Source organism: Chenopodium quinoa, unplaced genomic scaffold, assembly GCF_001683475.1.
Source record: "Chenopodium quinoa cultivar QQ74 unplaced genomic scaffold, ASM168347v1, whole genome shotgun sequence".
Classification (NCBI taxonomy): domain Eukaryota; kingdom Viridiplantae; phylum Streptophyta; class Magnoliopsida; order Caryophyllales; family Amaranthaceae; genus Chenopodium; species Chenopodium quinoa.
This window is the reverse complement of record NW_018745523.1, coordinates 4,361,633-4,368,051: the sequence shown is the minus strand read 5'-3', so window position 1 is coordinate 4,368,051 and position 6,419 is coordinate 4,361,633.

Genomic DNA, 6,419 nt, shown 5'->3' with positions numbered 1-6,419 from the left:
TTTGTAAAAAGGGTTGGTTTAGAAAAAGAGAGAGAATCAAGTATTTCTTGATGAGAGTTGATGAGAATTAGAAATAATAAGAATTGATGAGAATTAATGATTCAAAACGGAGTTTTTAGGAGGCTATTTATAGAGAAAATCAGCCAGATGGATAAAAAAACGAATCAAAGTTCTGTCGTGAAAATTGGAGTTAGCGCCAGATGCTGACATTAGCGCCAATCGCTAATTCTAGCGCCAGGCGCCAATGATGGCGTTAGGCGCTTATCAAGTTTTTGACGCGTTTTCTTAAATCAGATAAAATTTAACTATACAGGAGGATAAAATCGTATTTTCCTCAAAAACATTTTTTTATTCTAATTAAAACTCTATCAACAAAAGTCAATTTATCAATGCTAATTGAATTAGGAATGAAAAGAACCTTCTAGAAGAATTTGGAAGACTAAAACCATTCCTAATTGCATTAGGAATGATAAACCCATATTAGGCCCTCCTCTAGATCATTAGGCCGCATATAAGGTTCAAACTGTGCCCAGTTTAGTAATTTGGCCATAACTTCCTCAATATTCATCGGAATTGGGCTTATAATATATTGCTGGAAAGGTCTTTTCAAGCCCTATCCTACTACACTATTAATGGACCCATATAATGGACCAACCAAACTGGATTGGCTATTTTCTTAAAATAGGTTTTCAAAATCAGAGAGAAGAGAAAAGAAATCTTTGTGGTACGGTAAAACAGTCAGACGGGAAAAGGTCCGACAAAAGAGAAGGACGACAGAAACAGTCGTCAAACAAAGACAAGAAGAGAAAAGAGGTCTGGGCGGCTGATTCCTCTAAACAGCCGGCCCAGAAAAAGAAAAAAGAATTCAAACCATACTCCCCAAAGTATGCGTTTAACAAGGTAGCCAATTTATCCTAAAGAAAATCAAGGGACGGATCTCAATTGAGAAGTCGGTCCCCATGAAGGGTTCTGCAAACAATCGGAACCAAGAAAAATTATGTGATTATCATGAAGATGTTGGTCATCACACCAATGAATGCATCAGTCTCATGCGGTATCTGGACCGCCTGGCTGAGCAAGGTGATCTTGACACTTATGTCAAGAAATCTACGGGGAACACTTCCTCAAAAAAGCAGTCGACCAAAAAGAATCAATAGGCCGACAGCTCCGATACAGATGATGCAGTCGTCTACACCATTGCAGGCGGCTTCTCAGGAGGCGGACCCACTATTAGGGGCAACAAAGACAATATCAGGCGGTTAGATGTAAATTCCGTTCACCAAGAACGACCCTCCAAATATTCATTTCCTGAGATTGTCATCACTGAAGAACATCTAGGAGGGGTAAGAGGGCCGCATGACGACCCTATCGTTATTGAATGTAAAGTGGCCAACCAGAGAGTTGGCCGAATCCTCATAGATACCGGAAGCTCCTCAGATCTCATCAGTAGCAAATGTCTGTCGAAACTAAAATATCAGACTGATTGCATACATCCGGCATCCCACCCTTTAGTAGGGTTTGGAGGAGGAGGAGTCCACCTAGTGGGACGAGTGGATTTACCCATCCGCCTGGGCGAAAAAGGGGAAGGATGACACATGGTAGTCCGGTTCCTGGTAGTAAAAGAACTCTCGGCCTACAACATGATTCTGGGACGACCAACCCTGAATAATTCCAAGGCTGTTATAATCTCATCTCTTATGTTGCTCAAGTTTGAGAGGGATAATGGAACAGTCGGGTCCCTAAGGGGAGATCAGAGGATGGCCCGAGAGTGCTATCTCTCGGATGTCAAGCCCACTGTTATGGCCACTGGGTCGAGTGGTGGAAAAATAGACCTCGACAATGTCAAGGAGAGTGCGCCTGTTCAAGAAGCAGGCGGCAAGAAGAGAAAGGCATCCCAGACAGGGACCGCAAGAAAAGACAGAAAATAGCAACCATTGGCTGAGGAGCGGTCGGATGAATTCCGCCCTCAGCCGGCTGGTGAGCATACGGACTTGATCTTAGACGATTCACGTCCTGAGCGAACAGTCAAAGTTGGGACGACTGATCTGAGAGTCCTAGGTGACGACTTTCACACACTATTGAAAGAATACAAGGACATCTTTGCATTCGAAGTCCATGAAATGCCAGGCATTAGTCCTGATCTGGCGGTACATAAACTGGTCGTGGATCCGAAAAAGAAGCCGGTACGGCAGAAGAAGCGGAACCATGGCGAAGAAAGAAGTCAGGCGGCAGCCGCCGAAGTTAAAAATTACTTGATGCAGGGTTCATTCGGCAATATTACTTCCCAGACTGGGTTGCAAATGTGGTGCTTGTTAAAAAGTCGAATGGCACCTGGCGAATGTGTGAAGACTACACAGACTTAAACAAGGCGTGCCCCAAAGACAGTTACCCTCTGCCTAAAATTGATAACCTGGTCGACTCAACAGCCGGCCATGCTTTGATGAGCTTTATGGACGCCTACTCTGGTTTCCATCAAATTCCTTTATGGAAGAAAGATCAGGAGAAGACGACCTTCATCACTGATCAGGGGTTATACTGTTACACGGTCATGCCATTTGGTCTTAAGAATGCCCCGGCCACTTTCCAGCGAATGATAAACTGTGTTCTTTGATCAAATTGGGAGAAATGTCGAGGCATATATTGATGATATGATTGTCAAGTCTAAACTTCAGAAAGATCATCTGTCGGACCTCCGAGAAACTTTCGCCACACTCAGGCGGCACCATGTCATGCTCAATCCCAAGAAATGTGTCTTTGGAGTTGAGTCTGGGAAATTTCTCGGATTCCTTATCAATCAGAGAGGAATAGAGGCGAACCCTGAGAAGGTGCAGGCGGTCATTGACATGCAGTCGCCTCGTACCATCCGAGAGGTTCAGAAGTTAATAGGCTGTCTGGCGGCCTTGGGAAGATTTCTAAGCCGATCAGGCGACAAATGCCTATACTTTTTCCAGGCAATTAAGAAAAAGGCAAGGTTTGAATGGGGGCCGGATGCTGAGGCGGCCTTCCAGAAATTGAAAGTTCACTTGCATTCCTTACCGAGGCTGGTCAGCCCTTTGCCCAAAGAAGTACTCTACATGTACCTGGCCGTCTCTGATCATGCGTTAAGCGCTGTTCTCCTTGCTGAAAGAGACGGTTGTCAGCTCCCAGTCTACTTTGTCAGTCATGTACTGAAAAATGCCGAGTTGAGGTATCCCTTAGTGGAGAAATTTGGTCTTGCACTCTTCATGGTTGTTAAAAAATTGAAGCCCTACTTTTTGGCACATGCAGTCGTCGTGTTTACAGACCAACCTATCAAGAGGCCACTGACCATCATGGAGTCGTCAGGCCGAATGATCAAATGGGCCATAGAAATTCAGAGCCTCGAAGTTACTTTCGAGCCTAGAAAAGCAGTGAAGGGGCAAGCCTTTGCTGACTTTATTGTTGAGATGACTCGTCCTCCGGACTCTCAAGTTACAGACCAAGTCTGGAAGGTATATGTGGACGGAAGCTCTACTTCAAATGGTTGTGGAGCAGGCGTCATATGTCAGTCGCCAGAGGGCGACAGGTACGAGTATGCTCTACGCTTCAGTTTTCAGGCCTCAAACAATGAGGCAGAATATGAAGCTTTACTAGCCGGAACCCGCATGTGCAAGGCAGCAGGGGCAAGAAAAATAGACGCCTGTTCCGATTCACAATTGATAGTGAGTCAGTACAATAGCGAATACGAAGCAACCCATCCGGCCATGATCAAGTATTTACAGGCGGTCCGACAAGCAGTCGGCTCCCTTGAGGATTTCCATCTGACCCAAGTGCCGAGATCAGAAAACAACCAGGCGGATGCACTGTCAAAATTAGCATCATCCGCCTCCTGTGATACTCCTCGAACTGTTTTTTGGGAAGTAATGGAGAAGAGAAGCATCGAGGAAGACCCTATTGGAATCCTAGACAGAAGCTCAACCTGGATGGATCCAATCAGGGCATATCTGACAAACGGTACCCTGCCGGATGATCATCAACAGGCGGCAGCACTGAAAAAACGAGCAACCAGTTTTGAAATAATAAAGGGAGAACTTCACAAAAGGGGGTACCTTCAACCCTTCTTAAAGTGTGTTACTCCAGAAAAGGGACGAGAGATACTAGACGATCTTCACTCTGGTTACTGTGCTTCCCATATAGGCGGTAGGACGCTTGCTCAACGGGCAAGGCGGCAGGGCTACTTTTGGCCTACTTTAGAAGCAGATGCGATGGTGATGGTGAAAAAATGTGACAAGTGCCAAAGGTTTGGCAAACTAATTCACCGTCCGGCTACTGACCTCACTACCATTCATAGCCCACTACCGTTTGCTAAGTGGGGCATGGATATTCTGGGTCCATATACGCCTGCTACAGGCGGAAGGAGGTACATACTTGTTGCCGTCGACTACTTCACTAAATGGGTAGAGGCGGAGGCTGTAAAGGGAATCAAGACGAAGGATGTAATTTCATTCATTTGGAAAAATGTCATCACTCGGTTCGAGGTTCCCATGTCTATGGTTTTTGATAATGGTCCCCAATTTGAGACGCCTGTTCTCAAAAGCTGGTTGGGTGACCAAGGAATTGCACACTACTTTGCATCTGTCGGCCGTCCACAAGCAAACGGCCAGGTAGAAGCCTTTAATAAAATCATCTCAGACGGTCTCAAGAAAAAGATTGAACGAGCAGGCGGCCTATGGGCGGATGAATTACCACATGTTCTCTGGGCCATTAGGACGACTGAAAAAGGGGCGACTGGAGAAACTCCATTCCTCCTAACTTATGGTGCGGAAGCTGTTCTTCCAATAGAACACTACGAGCCGACTCTTCGAGTAATGCTATATGACGAAGAGGCAAACTGGGAAGCCATGCGCCTGGCATTAGACTCACTTCCTGAAAGGAGGGGCAATGCTGTCTTGCGCCATGAAATTTACCGCCTGAGAATGACTAGATCATACAACAAAAAAGTACACAGGCGTCCACTCAAAGTGGGGGACTTTGTACTTAGAAAAATGGAAGCAGTTGGTAGGGCTAATGAGTCTGGCAAACTAACTCCCAACTGGGAAGGACCCTACCGAATCTGTGAAGAGGTCAGGGACGGTACCTACCGTCTGGGAACACCAGACGGACAACCGTTGCCTCGAACTTAGAATGTAGATAATCTTAAGAAATATTTCTTTTGAATGATGTAAATAGTCAAAGGCTACTTAATAAAAGTTTGCATACTTAATATTCAATTTTGTACTAAGAGGGGCACGCCTACTAACAAACAGTCGGCTACTCTCCATGTTTAATTTTTATTCTTACTTAAGAGGGGCAGGCCGCCTATACATTTACAGTCGGCTACTCTCCATTGAGTATTTTACTCTATCTTCAGAGGGGCATGCCGTCTGTACCTTTACAGTCGGCTACTCTCCATTGAGTATTTTACTCTATCTTCAGAGGGGCATGCCGCCTGTACCTTTACAGTCGGCTACTCTCCATTGAGTATTTTACTCTATCTTCAGAGGGGCAGGCCGCCTATACATTTACAGTCGGCTACTCTCCATTGAGTATTTTACTGTATCTTCAGAGGGGCATGCCGCCTGTACCTTTACAGTCGGCTACTCTCCATTGAGTATTTTACTCTATCTTCAGAGGGGCAGGCCGCCTATACATTTACAGTCGGCTACTCTCCATTGAGTATTTTACTCTATCTTCAGAGGGGCATGCCGCCTGTACCTTTACAGTCGGCTACTCTCCATTGAATATTTTACTCTATCACCATAGGGGCACGCCGTCTGGACATATAGTCGGCTACTCTCCATAGAAGAGGGCCGACTGGTTCCAAACACACAGCCACCCCCCTTATACTTAACTAAAAGTGATCAGGGCCTGGCCGACCCTGTGCCTAAACAGGCGGCTACCCTCTTTTTACTTAGCACCTACGTTCACCAAGAACTAACCAAGGCCACAGGCCGAATGATCAGACCAGGCGCCAAGCCCACTGATCCAATCTTCAAAACTAATACGACCTGTCCCAACATCATAGCAGGCGTCCGGCGGCATCCCTCCAGATGAAATTCGTCGCAGAGAGCAGCTCCCTTTTGGGTGGAACATTGCTCTATAAACTAATTACACGGCACCTATACGACTGTCCCCAAGGGCAACCACGTAGCCGTTTTTGAGACAAGGATAACTCTATCACTAACCAAACCAGTGGTAGCAGTTGACATCTGAGTTAGATGACCGCCTGTATTACTTGGGATAAATGCAGGGGGTACCTCTTGAGTTAATAGCCAACAAACATTGGCGAATCAAAAGGTTCAGCCGGCCTCCGCCGCCTGGTACCTTTAATACTCAAGCAGGAGTGACGGCGACTGAGTAACTCCAAAGTTAACTCATAGTCACTCTCTCAAACTTAGTATGGAGCCTAAAAGGTATGAGTC